Here is a 16,221-nt window from a genome sequence, read left to right as displayed (position 1 = left end):
AACATGACCAGCTATAAGCGTCTTACTGAACTTTTATTGCTTTTACTTTTATGTTAACCATAACAAGTCATGATGTTTTCAGGGTCCTAAAACAAAAGACTCATGAAAGCCTCGCTTTTGAAAAGAGTATTAGTCTATGGGAAACCCCTTTACTTGTATGAAGAGAATGACAGTTCTTTGATGGATCTACATATTTCTTCTGCAAGACAAAAGCAATCCAGAAATCCACTCACTGATGGAATCCTGCAGAGTTGAGGGGTTTTTGCCCGCCTGGAATTCAGCGGTTGGCTTTCATACTTCAAGCTCACATTGGCTTTAAGGAAAAATGCAAATAATTAACCCTGAAGTAAGAGGCATTTCACCTCAGACTCTTCCTGCTGGGTTAACAAACATCTCACAGAAAGGGAGCTCTCTGGGAGTGTCTCACTAGGTGTCATTATTGATTAGTGACACCTATTCTCTTAGGAAAGCCTTTGGAAATGTACAGCTTCAAGGGGGTTTGATAATTAGGGATGAAGTTTTCAGTTGCTTTTTGTCCAAATTTGTTAACTGAACTGTTAAGTGATGAGATGCCCATTAGGAGACTTGCCTGGGAAGTCTCTGTGTTACCCTCAGTAGCCAGCCATTCCTGCTCCCAGGACTCACTATGCTTCATATTCTAAAGGATCCTTTCTCAATTCCCATCAAAACACTGCCAGGGGGCTGATAGGGCACAGTGTCATCTCATGACTTGACTTATAACCAGAATCAGCACCAGTTAATTAGAATGATTGGTAGCTAGCTATCCTTAAGTAACCCGATTATCCAATTCTCCAATGTTGATTTTACCTGATTTGATTTTAAATAGCTCAATGACAGTATAGTGTAGCACAAATGATTTAAAATATCCCAAAATATCTTAGATTTAAAAAATAAAAACCCATGTAATATTTATAAATGAGGTAGTTATAAAAATGTGATAAAAGGAATGTGTAATGGACAGATTTCCCTTAACCTCATCCTCTGAAGGTATGGAAGTTGCTCTCTTATGTAATATAAATGAGGTTGGAAGGTTGGAAATCTTGTCATTATGGTTGAAGAATACACCAACTACCAAATATTACAATAAAAAATTCCTGGAATAATCTAAAAAGAACATAACCAGAGAAAGCCTTGTAGATGCATGATTTTTCTTATTTAAATCATTTAATAGAGTAGTTCAAAGTAAATCATCATGAAATGTATTTGATAAGAGAAACTAATAAGAATAGTGAATAAAGGATGCATGCATTTTTTCTGGGCACATAGTAACAGTGTGGATCTGAGAAGTCAGAAGCTTTTCATCCACTCTTCAAGACTTGCAGAGGTTCAGATTTAGTCTTAAAATAAGATATTACACTTAGCAAAGTCTAATGTTAATCCTGGAAGTCAATTCTGTTTCTGCCAGGTTTCTGACCTTCATCTTTGCAATTGTTCAAGTATGTAACATATGTTCAACACACACAAGAAATTATTCACACACCAATGGATTTTGTATATACTGATGGAAATCAGCTAGTAGATGGCTAAATCATGGATGTTATAGATGGGAAAGCAGATAACATGTTTTATTGTTTGTAGCTTGAAAAAAAATCCTCTTTTTCCTTTAAACATGAAGTCTTTCCTGTTGGTAATAAAGCCACAGAAAAAGACAGAAATAAAAATGGTTTTTAGTCTCTGAAAATTTTCCTACAGAAGAGGCTAGCTTTCAAAACATGGCCTTCACCCATTGATAGCCTGCAGTGTGAGGATCTATTTGTCTTTCTCTACTCATTCAGGAAATCTAGCTTTCCCAATGTCTTCAAAATCCTACTGATTTTAATGACCTGCTCTCATTTTCTTTAACCCATTTAAGATTGTGTCTTCTCTATAATTGATACTAAAAAAAAACAGAATTACTGTTTCTATTCCTACTTGGACTGAAAGAAACACTAACTCTTTAGCACAGAAAACTTAATCTCAGCACATGAGCACACTTGAGGTTCATAGAGGAAGGGCGTCTGAGAGTATAGCATTCACAGTTTCAAGCCATCAGCAGGAAAGAGCCCTCCTACATAGAAATTGCAATTATGGTAGAACATCATCCCTTATAATAAACAAAAATTAGGGAGAAATATTATGGATTAAGAAGATTAAAATATGCAGAAAACACTGAACATGCTAACATGTCACATTTGATTCTGAAGAAAGGGCATTTTCAGGGCAATGTCTGCAAATAGATTAGGAGCCTCAACAGTCACCAGGTGAAGGTAGAACAGAGGGGAATCAAGAACTATTTAGTGATCTGTTACCAGACCTCTTGCTTGCCTGAAGCTGAGCCTCAGTGGGCAGGTGTCTCTTAGCAATTTGTACCTTTGTATGGAATACCACAGTGCTCCAACAGGATCTTAAGTCCTCCGACTCAGGAATTTCAACAGTTCATCTGTGGAGCCTAGAGAGTCCTGAAATGTCCATTCATCTAGATGAATCAAAGAGTTCACTCATAGTTTTGGAAACCAGAGGCTCTGTGCATTTAATTATATTTTTAACAGAACAGGTGAGTCCTGCCTTCAATGACCTGGGTTTCCCAGGGTTAGCCTGACCTTTTAGAATGGATGCTTGTTGGTCTGTATCAGGAAAAACAAAAATGTAGGGGAAGAGAGTTTGGTCCCTCCAATTTTTTCTGTTAGAATTCTTGTGTGAATTCTGAGAGGAGTTGAATTTATTTATTTACTTGCTTCAAAACCTTCATTACTATCTTTACTTATACAGTTTTGTTTTCTTTCATTGAAAAGCTTGCCTCTGTTTTTCACCCTTCTCCACTTGGCACTGGTGAACTCTTGGTGACATGGATCCTATACTGAAAAGAGTAGAGTTTTATTATTCCTGCTAAGCTCCTTGATGGCTTCAGGATCTTGGCATTGAGGGAAAATCTCCTGTCATTTGTTATTGTTGTACCCCTTTCTTCTTCTTCTTTGAGTGTTGTGTTTATTTTAAGGACAAGGACAAATATTGGGATTTGGTAGAATATCCTGCCAAGAGAAAGCACATGCAAAACATAAAAATCCTGGAAACATTTGAAGACTCCTCCTCCTCAAAACTGAAAGCCAGGGAAGGAAACAGGGTGGAAAAGAGCAGCACACAAGCAGGGAAAGGAAGACTTGAAAGGAAATGTCACCAGACCTGTTCTAGAATGGACTTGATGGTCACTTTCATTTTTTGACATTTGTCTTCATCTTCATTTGGATACTTTGAGCCAGATATATAATCCCATCAATGAGATTGAGAGTTCCAGGTCAGCCAGAGCTACAGAGCAAGTTAGAAGAGACCTCATCTTTAAAAATCATCATATAAACTCTTTTGAGTATGATGTCTTTCTTAGAAGCATAAAATAGTACAGAAATTTACACAATCTTGGTTCCCACCCACAGCCTCTGTTTAAGGACTTTCTGGTAGTATAGTTGCTTTTTCTGTCTTTAATTTATTTACCTTAGACATGTGTGTTGATGGCAGCTCATTCACCCTGACTTCCATGTAGCCCCCAGTGCAGGACTGTTTTTGTCCTAGTTGGATATATATCCTCCAGGCCTGTTGTTGTGGAGAGTTCTGTGTGTAGCAAGAGGCTGGTTCTCACCTAGACAGTGATTCTGTATTTGCCTCTCTTTGTAAATTACCCAAGATGCTACCTTCCCAAGTCTTATAAGTTGTATTTTCATTGTCTTCCAAAATTGATGGTACTTGTCCTTTATTATGCATGCACAATTTGGTTTTCATTTTCTAAGAGGATTCTCAGGTGGCATAAGGTTCAGTACCATTATAGCTGAGTATATTTATGTGATATAAATCTGAAGAGACTTGAGAAAGAAGCAAAGGTGGTCAAGGTAACCTGAAGCAGCTGCTGCCTATGCTGTGTATACTTTCTGTTAAATGCTAGAGAAACTCAACTCTAATTTGTTTCAAGGTTTTCCAAAGGTCTCTGCATTAATCATGGGAGTTTCCCTTGGGGCTTATGCTAGATAACTTGAAAACACTTCCTATCATTATTTTACATTGTTATTACAGAAGTGGAAAAATACTGTCTGTAAACACTCATTCACACCTATCCAGGCTCAAAGGCCAACAATCTCAGTTGGACATGCCATACTAAGCCCTGCAGGGCCCCAACTTGAATCCAATGTGTCCAAGGCTTTGTTTCTCTAATTCTTTGTTGCCAACAGAGCCATGCAGAACAGTAATGAGGATAAGCAATGTTGGAAAGAGTCATGTTTTAGATACAATGCATTGTTGGTATAGATTTTCAAAATGATAAGCTTTTTTTAGAATCACCCAAATATATGAGCATATCTCTGAGAGAAAATCTAGATTAAGTTAACTTCTAAGCATGCTTGTGAGAGATTTTCTAGATTAGTTTAATTGAGATAGAAAGATCCAGCCTAAATGTAGGCATATCTTTACATGGGCTATAATTCTAGAATTTTTAGGGTGAGGCTGGAGAGGGGAAAGAAGCCAAGCTGAACAGCAACATTCATCATCATTTTGGGCTTCCTGCCAGTGGATGTAATATGAGCAGCCACTTCAAGCTCCTGCCACCAAAATTTCCTTGCCACACTGGATTGTACCCTCAAACTGTAAGCTAAAAGAAATCATTCTGTCTTTAAGTTAGTTTTGCTGGAAATTTTATCATAGCAACAAGAAACTGACTGATACACATGCCAAACATAAGTTCTGAAGTAATCCATCAGATTGTTTTTCTCTGAATTGACTGATTTTCTTTTATTTTTTTTCCAGTGTGTCTCCCTTATGCATCTTGTCATAGCAACAACCTTTACTTATTCCTCTCATTGTTTTAGTGTCTTTCTCTTGGTCAAAGATGTCTAAAACTATTAGTAAGCAAAGGAATGCCCAAGTCATTGTAGATACCCCCTGTAGCAATTGTAGTGCAGGACTGTTATACTGCTAATACCCTGAATTCAATTCTAGAAGTCAGAAACGGGAAGATTCCTTTAATGTGATTTTTCAAAGTATGGAAAAGAAATGGTTAGAAATTGTCTACCTGAGAGGCTTTGCCAGTGCCTGACAAATACAGAGGTGGATGCTCACAGCCAACCATTGGACTGAGCACAAGGTCCCCAAAGGAGTGTCTAGAGAAAGAATCCGAAAAGCTAAAGGAGCTTGCAGCCTCATAGGAGGAACAACAATATGAATCAACCAGCATCCCCAGAGCTTCCAGGGGCTAAACCACCAACCAAATAATACATATGGAGGGACTCATGGCTCCAGCCGCATATCTAGCAGAGAATGGCCTTGTCAGACATCAATGGGAGGAGAGGCCCTTGGTCCTGAGAAGGCTCAATGTCCCAGTATAGGGAAATGCCAGGACAGGGAAGTGGGAGTGGGTGGGTGGGTGAGCAGGGGGAATGGGGATGGGATGGGGGGTTTTGAAGGGGAAACCAGGAAAGGGGATAACATTTGAAATGTAAATAAAGAAAATATCTAATTAAAAAATTGTTCACCTAATATGTTTGAGATACTTTAATATGTGATCAAAATTTGAACTATTATGACTTAATTTTGAAAAGTTCCTCCTGGTGTTCTAAGAATTGTTATGATTCCAAATAAAATAATGAACCCCTTAGAAGTCATTGTGACATTCATGCATAACCAAGAATGTGCCCAGAATAGTGTATCACTGGATAGCTGCAAATGTTTTCCCAGTGCCCAGCTGGGATTTGTACTGAATTCTCTCTAGGGACGCACTCTGCTTAAGTCCTGTGCAGTTTCTGGAGGAGATTAACATGGCCCTCATACTCAATGTATTTTTTTTGATTGAAAAGAAGGGTTTTATTATACCAATCAGTAAAGAACCACCTTCTTGGCACTGTAGTGTGATGGATTTTGTATTTACATTAACAAAAGACTACTAATTACATGATTTTTATTAGATATTTCTTTATTTACATTTCAAATGCTATCCCGAAAGGAAAGTTCCCTATACCCTCCCCCCACCCTGCTCCCCTTTCCACCCACTCCCACTTCTTGGCCCTGGAGTTCCCTGGTACTGGGGCATATAAAGTTTGCAAGACCTAGGGACCTCTCTTCCCAATGATGACTGACTAGGCCATCTTCTGCTACATATGCAGCTAGAGACACGAGCTCTGGGGGTACTGGTTAGTTAATATTGTTGTTCCACCTATAGGGTTGGAGACCCCTTCAGCTCCTTTAGTACTTTCTCTAGCTCCTCCACTGGGGACCCTTTTTTCCATCCTATAGATGACTGTGAGCATCCACTTCTGGCATAGCCTCATACAAGACAGTTATATCAGGGTCCTTTCAGCAAAATCTTGCCGGCATATGCAGTAGTGTCTGGGTTTGGTGGCTGATTATGGCATGGATACCCAGGAATACCCAAGATACAATTTGCAAAACACAAGAAAATCAAGAAGAAGGAAGACCAACGTGTGGATACTTCATTCCTCCTTAGAATAGGGAACAAAATACCCATGAAAGGAGTTACAGAGACAAAGTTTGGAGCTAAGACATTTTTTTTTATTGAAAAGTCAGATATGTTTAAAAGTTACCAAAATAAATCAGATGAACTACTGAAATTCTTTAATTACTTAAATCAATACGACTTGAATATTTGCTGCTGTCTATTGGTTTCAGATTGAGCATTATAAGAGATAGCTTTGCTTATAGACAACAACAATTGCTCCTTGTCCATAGCAGAATTCTTTTCAGGTTAAAAAGAGAAATTACTTAAACCATTTCCCTCTGTTTCTAACAGTGCAGTCAGAGAATGATTACAGGTATTGGAGAATAACTTTTATTGAGCATTAATGATGTTCCTAGTAGAACATGAACCTAAGACATAACCTAGAAAATTCAGGCAGTTTTGTTTGTTTGTTTTGTTGTTTAGAGATGGAAGAATTTATCCTTAAGAGCAGTACCTTTAAAAACAACAAACAACAACAACAACAACAAAACAGAGGGAAGCAATACTGGGTAGGAAGATGAGCTACACACTAAGACAGCTGTAACAGAGCCCAGTGCTAATCCCAAAAGTGACTGTGGCTGTATAATCACCTTTTGGAGAGTCATATCTTTGTGACTCTGTATCCAAGAATCTGTCAAACATGGAAAGGACAAAATCCTAAGGACAAGCAATGCCCTTCAACTAAAGGCATGTATAATCCTGAGTGTCAAGCAGTCAGCGCTCCATACCTGTCTCATTTTGTTGGTGTTGTGCTGAGAAATTCTCGTAGAACCTGGCTCTGAATAGGGGGCAGGTTGGGGTCTGCTTCCCCACTGTCTGTGCATTTCAATGGTGTAAAGCTCTCAGCATGCAAATGCGGGTTACCAATTTGACTTAAGTGAACCTAAGGTTGAGAAGAAATTTGTTCACATCTGTCTAAGGCTGAGAAGAAATTTGTTCACATCTGTCTCTTGCTGCAGCATGTGCGGGTTCTCACCTACAACTATGTTGGTCTTTGCAAAGCCTTCATTAAAAGGAATATTAGCAGTATTTGCGAAATTCTTGTTCCATTCCTGTTTCCACACTGCCTCCAGTCACAGGGTCATTACAAACTTTGCTTCGAGAAAATAAGCCAAACCAAAGCAAAACAACCCAAAATTCCGAGGCTGTAGGGCCTGGCCTGGTGCTTTCTCTTTTCAGTTCTATGTAAGTCTGAATAAAAGTATACTTTTAAATTTTTATTCAAGTGCAGATTCTGGCAGCTGATACAGTGATTTCCATTAACTGAAACACTTAGACTGAATGATAAGGAAATTTATGAGTCAAGTTAACCCAGGGCTTTTTGTGCTCTAAACCTAATATTCAGGAGTTCTGAATGTTTCAGACTAAAGAAACTTTCACAAATGCAGGTGCTCATGTTGAAATTAAAAAAAAGCTTTTACTAAAATATATTTAAATATTCTCTCAAACTACAAATGGAGACTTGCTGGCAGACCAAGGAAAAAACCAATTATCAGCTGTGCATGGAATTTCACAGACTATGGTTCATTGGTCCCAGAAATACTCTTATTCTTTTGTTAAAAAAAATCACTTTTTTATAAAAAGCATTTTGTGAATATTAGGGTATAACTAAAATCTAACATAATGAGAACATTGAGAGTTTATAGAAAGACTCATTGGATTCATGAGTGCATGCATGTCCTTAGGCAAAGCCCTGACTAGCTGACTCCCAGGCTCTCTGTGAGAAGGCAGTACCTCTTTCACAGGTTGTTGGCAAGTTCAACTGGGAAACCAAATTGCTTACTGCATAAGCCTGTAGCAATCTCTAACACTTGTCTTTATCCTGGAAGCTAAACATTTTGAACTAAACATAGCCCTTCCAGTGGACCAAAGTAACTGTCTCATATTTGTAGAAAGGAAATAGATAAATTTGTAAGAGTTTAATCAAATAAGGAGTCATAGACATAGTTGGTATCTCTTAGATCCAGAGAAGTGTTTAAGACCTCTATTCCCATAACATGGTCAGAAACCACGAATGGCCAGAGAAGGGAAGTGAGTTACACAGGGAGTTAATTGGGTACAGCTCTCTGTTTTGCCTTATACCAATCAGTTGGCCACAGGCGACTCACTGACTCTCAGCTGCTGTAATTGACTGGAACTCAACTACCTGCTCTGAGAACATGATCCTGAATTAGGCTTTCAGTTTGTGCACACAACAAATGGCACTTTCTTGTGTTTGGAAGTACTCACAGGCCACATTTAATTTTATTTGTGATCTCTAGAATTATCCTTAAGTGTGGGGTGAACGATTTTTACTTGTAGTGGAGGGATGAGTTGAATCTAGACAGATGTATGGGCTTATTCCCTGTAGACTGCCTGCAAGAGTGATTTCTAATAGATGTTTAACATGGAACTCATTAAAATTCTATAGCAGCAAGCCACAAATGGAGCACAGACAATGAATAGCAGCCAATACAAAATTGAACATCCCAGAGAAAAATCCAATAGATCAGACAAAGTATCTGAATGACCATGACAGTACTTATGGACAATGTTTAGCAAATCCACCTTGTTTTCAGAACAAACACTAGAACTATATTAAAATGACAAGCTGACCATATCCACTTGCTTTATTGAAACTAACCTCTTTCCTATGTAAAATAACACAGCATTGTGTTCCCAGTAAACCCCAGGCTGCAGATACAGGCCATTCACCAGGAGATCTTATTAAGCAAACAATTCAAAGGGCGGCTTTGCTTTTGTCCCAAGCCTGATACTGACAGATGCTAACCTTGCCAGCAAGACTCCTCTTTTGTATACTTGTGATGGGGAAGGCGGTTTTCTTTCTCCTTTGTAGGTAGCTTGAGAGAGGATTGACAGAGACACCAAAGTGGACTTTGCTGCTCCTAGACCAGCAAGAGTCTTCCATGCTCTTCCTTGCTCCTGATTTGCTCTGTTTGGGCTAGTATCTGAGTCAGACTTTACATCCTTACAAAAGGCCTCTGGACGTTTTTATGAGGCTTGAAGAGAAATGTTATTTAACTTTATTTTATTGGCAGATTTCCATGCATACTGTGACTAATACTATTTCCATTGTTAACTGATGTGTGTGTGTGTGTGTGTGTGTGTGTGTGTGAGAGAGAGAGAGAGAGAATTTTTCACTCACCATTAGAAAAACTGGGTAGTTGATACATAATGTACAGACTATTCACCATCCCATACTGTACTTATATTTTTAAAATATGATAGAACAACTTAATGATATTTAGTAATAGTCACATTGTATTATTTCTATCAAAATAAAATGGAATATTATCTTGTTATTTCTAAAGTAACTATCGCCGTTGAAAAATTACCAGAATTTACTAATCTCTAAAATAATTTCAAAGAGAAAAAAATTTTCTAAAATTCAATAATCAAAAATATTTTGGTCTACTATTAGTTTCTGTAATGATGTGTTAGTTTTATTAATGAATACATATATTTTACATGTAAGATTTGTTTAATGATTCCTAATGTGAGGTATTTCTATATTAGTTCTATCTTTTTAAGGAGTTGGGCATAATTTTAGAGTTAAAAATTTACTAGGAAACTAAAAACTTTAATTTTGAATATTTTGAACTATGTGTGTGTTCCTGCTTAGCAAAAGCATACTTCAAATATCTCATGATTCATTCTCCATAGACTATGTATGAGTGATGACCTCAGTGACAGATTGAAAACAAAAGTTTTGGCAAAGTCCCAGTTTCTCTCGGTTGACAAGCGCAGTATTGTATGGAGAAGGGGCCTGGCAACCTGAGACTGTTCTCCACCTGTTTGGCAGTGGTGAGCTAAGAACTCACCCTTCCAAGTCATCACGTAGAAAAGTCAAGTAAATAGAGATGATGCCCATGACTGAGCATGAGCACCTGATGCTTACTATGGGGACATGTAAGCACTGTGCTAACTCTTACTGATTCCTTTATTAGTCAAACAAAAGTTTAGGCTTTAGGTTTTATTTTATACTGTTTTTCTGCCTAAAAAAGCTTAGACTATCTCACTCATGGTTCCAAACTTTTATTTTGTTTATTTACTCTTTTAAGTGGGCAAGAATGAAAGGTTAAAAACATTTAGACTGGGAATAAGCAAACTTAGAAGTTTTTTTAGGGACTTATATAGGAGAAATTTTTTTTCTGCTATAATACTAGTGAGTCCTTTTTGTTTATACCTATAAATTATTCATTTAATTGTCAAGGCAAATAATTTCAGATGTCAAGTGAATAATTAATTTCTCATTAAATTAAATGGTTGGGAGCCATGGGCAATGTCAATGTATGAAAGCACTTAGATACTTATTCTGTGAATGTTCAGAGTTAGTAGCAAGTGGAATCCAAAAGTCACCTCAAATGGATATCTTGGCCCTCGCTCTTATTCTCTCAAAGTCTAAATTTGTTCTTTATTTATGAATAGACACAAATGAATTGAATTGGGGATATTACTGTAGACATGAGATGAAATAAAGAACTTAAAGAATTCAGAATGAGAGTACTGTGCAGGTGTACAGATCAAGCACGCCCAATTAGTATACCTGAACTCTCTGGGTTCTAGAAATGTTTCTGTATGTATGTTTTTTTGTCCAATAGCCAGATATTCCAACCATGATCTCATGCAACAGAGTGAACTCAAAACATGGCCATACCAAAGAGTTGTACAGAATTATATCTTTATATCTTCAGGTCGTTTAAGATATATATGTATATATATATATATATATATATATATATATGAAATAAATGAATTTCCTGTTAGTCCTGTATTCCAGCCCCAATATGTTGCATTATGTCTATGCAAATATTCCAAAATTGCAAGGAACTGAAATTTGAAGCATTTCTGGTCCCTTACTAGAAGAAAGGCTTATTTATTCTGTAAAGACAAATAGAAAGCGATGTGTTATGGAATCATACAAAAGGAATCAGACCTAAATATCGGTTATTCTCTATTCATAAGGAGATCTTTAAAATCACCTAACATTTTGCCTGATTAATGTCACCCTGCTGGACCAGCCTCCATATATTTGCCCCTGGCTTTCTCTTTGCCTCTGTAAAACTAGATGGTCTTCTGTGATCTACAAACAGCTTAAGGGAAACAATTGTGCAACCTTAATATACTGATGTGACACAAGAACAGATACAAAGATCCAAAGAAACAAGGAACTTCATGGTTGTTGTGTTGGGTTGATGTAGATAATCCTGGAAAAAAACATGATCAGAAGACAGAGGGGTCAGAAGTGGTCAAAGAAACTGGAGGGAATCCACTGAGGGTGGTGGCTCAAATTCCTGGAATCTCTTTCTCTTCCAAGATAAGGTTGTTCCTTTCCTCTGAGTTTAGGAATGAAGGTTTTATGATCTCCATCAGGAGAAAGACTGATAAAGCCTTTACAGGCTTACTTCAGAACAGGAAGGCAGGGTAAGGGCAGGAGACACTCTCATTTTGCTCTTGTCTTATATAGTAACATCGCAAGTTATGAATGGGACCAAAATATGGAGTTCACTACATCCTGACATCCTACATTCTCTGGTTACTTCTTTCTCTCACCATTTCCTACAAGGGAGAACAGGGAAAGTCATGGATGAGTTACATTTAGAATGTATATTATTAATGGCTCTGTGAATTAGCCCTTGACTTTAGGATACTAGTTTAAGTCTCTATGAGAAAAAAGTAAAGAGTGTGTGTTGACATTTTCTGTAAAGAATTGAATGAATAAAATGCAGGGTGGGAGGATTGCTTTTCTTTGATTTTGAGAGAACTGTTATGGTTAGGCAGCCTTACAGTTTTGAGTAGAACCGAATCTCCATCAGCTCAGGAAGCTACAGGACAGCCTGGTGACTAAGGCTGCTATTCTGTCTTTGCCCGGTCCCAGCTGAATTTCATTGTGTAAGTAAAAAGCAAGCTTCTGAATTGGATCCAAATTTCCTATTTTCATGAGAAAAAAAAAACATTTTTAATTACCCCTTGTCTCTCCTTTCATTTCCATAAGAATCATTGCTTTATTGGCACATGCAAATAAATGCATTAGCTTTTAAATCTTCACTTTTGTGTATCGTCAGATTTGTTTTCTTTTTTCTTTTTTTTTTTTTTAACAATAAGCCTTTCTTTTTATTTTATTTTTCTTTAAAGATATTTTCTTTATTTACATTTCAAATCCTATCCCGAAAGTTCCATATACCCTCCCCCCGCCCTGCTCCCCTACCCACCCACTTCCACTTCTTGGCCCTGGTGTTACCCCGTACTGAGGCATATAAAGATTGCAAGACCAAGGGGCCTCTCTTCCCAATGATGACTAACTAGGCCATCTTCTGCTAAATATGTAGCTAGAGGCATGAGCTCTGGGGGTACTGGTTAGTTCATATTGTATTTCCACCTATATAGGGTTGCAGACCCCTTCAGCTCCTTGGGTATTTTCTTTAGTTCCTCCATCAGTGTCCTGTGTTCCATCCAATAGATGACTGTGAACATCCACTTCTCTGTTTGTCAGGCACTGGCATAACCTCACAAGAGACAGCTATATCAGGGTCCTTTCAGCAAAATCTTGCTGGCATATGTAATAGTGACTGCGTTTGGTAGCTGATTATGGGATGGATCCCCAGGAGGAGTAGTCTCTGGATGGTCTATCCTTCTGCCTTAGCTCCAAACTTTGTCTCTGTAACTCCTTCCATGGGTATTTTGTTCCCTATTCTAAGGAGGAATGAAGTATCCACACTTTGGTCTTTCTTCATCTTGAGTTTCATGTGTTTTGCAAATTGTATATTTTGATGCTATTATATGTAACATTTCATCAATTTACTTACTGGTGTTTGTGTACAGATATAATTTAACTAACTTTTTAGTTAGCATGCAAAATAAATGGATTCATAGTGACACTCTCATTCATGAATGTCATTGTACTTTTCTTATATTTACCTCCCACTATTATCCCCTCCCATTCTCCCACTCCTCTTCTTTATCACTGTCTGCTTTCTAAGCTGTCTCTCTTTTGCTTTCGCATGTGTGTGTGTGTGTTTTGCTAAATCTAGATTCTTCATATGAAGGAAGTCATGCAGTATTTGTTCTTTTGAATCTGGGTTATTTTGCTAAACATGATTTCCTCTGGTTTCCATCCACATTTCTGTACTAACCAGTACCCCCTGGCGCTCATGTCTCTAGCTGCATATGAATCAGAAGATGGCCTAGTTGGCCATCAGTGGAAAGAGAGGCCCATTGGTCNTGCAAACTTTATATGCCCCAGTACAGGGGAACACCAGGGCCAAGAAGTGAGAGTGGGTGGGTAGAGGAGTGTGTGTGGGGGGGAGTATGGAGGACTTTTGGGATAGCATTGGAAATGTAAATGAAGAAAATACCTAATAAAAAATAATAAAACAAAAAACAAAAAACAAACCTGGGTTTTTCAAATATTTTAGAGCCTATCAGCAAATGATGTACTCATTCTTTGCATTTCCTACAAATAACTATACAAACAGAACTGCCAATATAGACTCCTAAGAGAACTTGCTTAATCTGCTGGATTTTCAAGGGCAGTGCCAAATTCAACTGAATGTCGTGTAATCAATAATCAACTTGGTATCATCCCAATCAAGGGAGCATACAGATATATGTACTCATTTTTATTGCTGTTTTTCTAAAGTCCTTCTTTAGATTTTGTCTTGAAGCTATAATAATTTTGACTTGAAAACTCTTATTTGTTCAGCTAAACATAATTATCAGAAAAATAATAAAATTGTGAAAGGGGATTAATTGAGAAAGATAAAGTCAATCACTAGTTCCCATATCATTTGATTCAATTATCTTTTCTGTCTGTTATGTCTTTTGTTCTCTGACTTTAACCAGAGAAGTCTAAACCCTCCTTTTATTCCAAGAGAAACAACGGCTTCGTATGCAGCATCTCAGTTTAAAAGGAACTGGGTATGGCATGGTTCTTATGTCTCTTGAAGTTGTTGCAGAGTTTTAATTTCTTGTTTTATTCATTTGTTGTGCATATATGTGTGTTTTGACTATATTCATGCCTGCATATTACATGAAAGCTTAGTAACTTTGGAGGTCATTTGATCTCTTGGTACTACAGTTAGAAACCATAACTTAAAAACATTGCATCCATACTATAAAACTGCATGATTTTTAAAGGCTAGTGGAATTTAAATAGATGTGTTTAGGTGGATTGAGTTTGAAGCAAACTGATCATATTCACATCTGTAGAGAATTTCTTTCCTGTAGCCTGGCTTCTTACTTTATGTTGAAACCTTCTGGTTATTTTATTTCAGATATTTCCTCGTCACATTTTTGTTTGTGCAGTGTGTGTGTGTGTGCAGTGTGTGTGTGCAGTGTGTGTGTGTGTGTGTGTGTGTGTGTGTGTGAATGGGCATGATAGGACAACATGTGGGGAATTAGACCATGTACACATCTGCAGAGGCCAGAGGAGTATATCTGATGTCTCCCTCCATCTCTCTTCCCCTGTAACAGGGTCTCTCAGTGAACATAAATCTTCTGGTTTTTCATGAAGATTGACTGTCCTGTGAGATTCCAGGACTACTCATCTCTACCCTGAATGTTGGGGTATACCATGCACATCCACATTTGACTTTTATATGGATGATGGAGATTCAAATTCAGGTTTTCTGTGCTTGTAGAGCAAGCTTTTACCAACCAAACCATTTCTCTACCCCCTCCCTGGTCAGATAGGCTTCTACATGTGTTTGTAGCTTTATTTAATGACTTCATATACAGTGTTTTTGCTAACAGTTCCCTGTTGGTGCTCCTGGAATGACCACAATCTGTTTTGATAAAACATAATATCTAAGTGTAGACAGATGCAAAATTCTGTTGTAGGAAATAAAAATAATGGGAGATAGGAAATACTGATCTAGAGAGATTTTTGACAGAAGATGAATCACAATGTTGAAGCTTGGCAGTCTTCCTCCTCAAGAGGAGGGATTTGGCAAAGAGGAATACAGATATTTCTCACTTAGAATAAAGTCATGTCCTGATAAACTCATCGAGACTATCTTAATGTATTTCATCCTCCTAACTTACTGAGGATCACAATTTAGTCTAGCCTGCCCTAATCCTACCCAGAACACTTGCATAGTTAGCACAACCATCTAGCTCATCACCACAGTCTATTTATAATGAAGAGGTTGAAAATCTCATGTAATTTGTTGACTGGCTATACACAACCAGTACTGGCAATACAGTACATTGTGGTGTATTTGTCATTTACTCCAACCACTGACTTGGAGCTGAAGCTCACTCATGGCCACTCCTCAGCACTGGGACAGAGTAACAGTGTATTGATTCTGATCCTTGGGAAACATCAAAATTGCAATGGCTTACATTGAATGTATACGCCTTCTGTAGTATTGTAATGTGAATTGAACTATCATAATGAAGAAATCATCTGCCTTTTCTCCTTCATATTTCTGAGTGGTTAGTGTGGTCCTGGAGTTGGAACTTGTGTCTAACCAGACTTCCCAATCACTACATCTGACCTACAATGTTAGTCACAATTCTATTTCTGTGAAGAGATACCAGGACCCTAAGAACTCTTATCAAAGAAGACATTTAATTAGGAACTTGTTCACAGTTTCAGATACATCATGACAATGGTGGGGAGAATGGCAGTAAGCATGGCAGGCATGGTGCTATAAAAGTAGTTGAGAGCTACAAACTGATCAATAACCATGGGGGTGGGGGCTGGGCCTGACATGGGCTTTTGAAATCTT

The 16,221-nt window shown here is 37.8% G+C and overlaps 1 protein-coding gene across 4 annotated transcripts in view; it reads left to right on the top strand.

Annotated features, from left to right (window-relative positions):
• Angpt1 (angiopoietin 1) overlaps nt 1-16,221 on the top strand; it is a 233,575-nt gene that overhangs the window by 53,000 nt on the left and 164,354 nt on the right. The gene's annotated exons all lie outside the window — the stretch shown is intronic.

The sequence above is a fragment of the Mus caroli genome, chromosome 15, assembly GCF_900094665.2.
Source record: "Mus caroli chromosome 15, CAROLI_EIJ_v1.1, whole genome shotgun sequence".
Lineage (NCBI taxonomy): Eukaryota > Metazoa > Chordata > Mammalia > Rodentia > Muridae > Mus > Mus caroli.
Note: the sequence above shows the minus strand (reverse complement) of the source record. Positions and strands in the feature narration are given on the sequence as shown.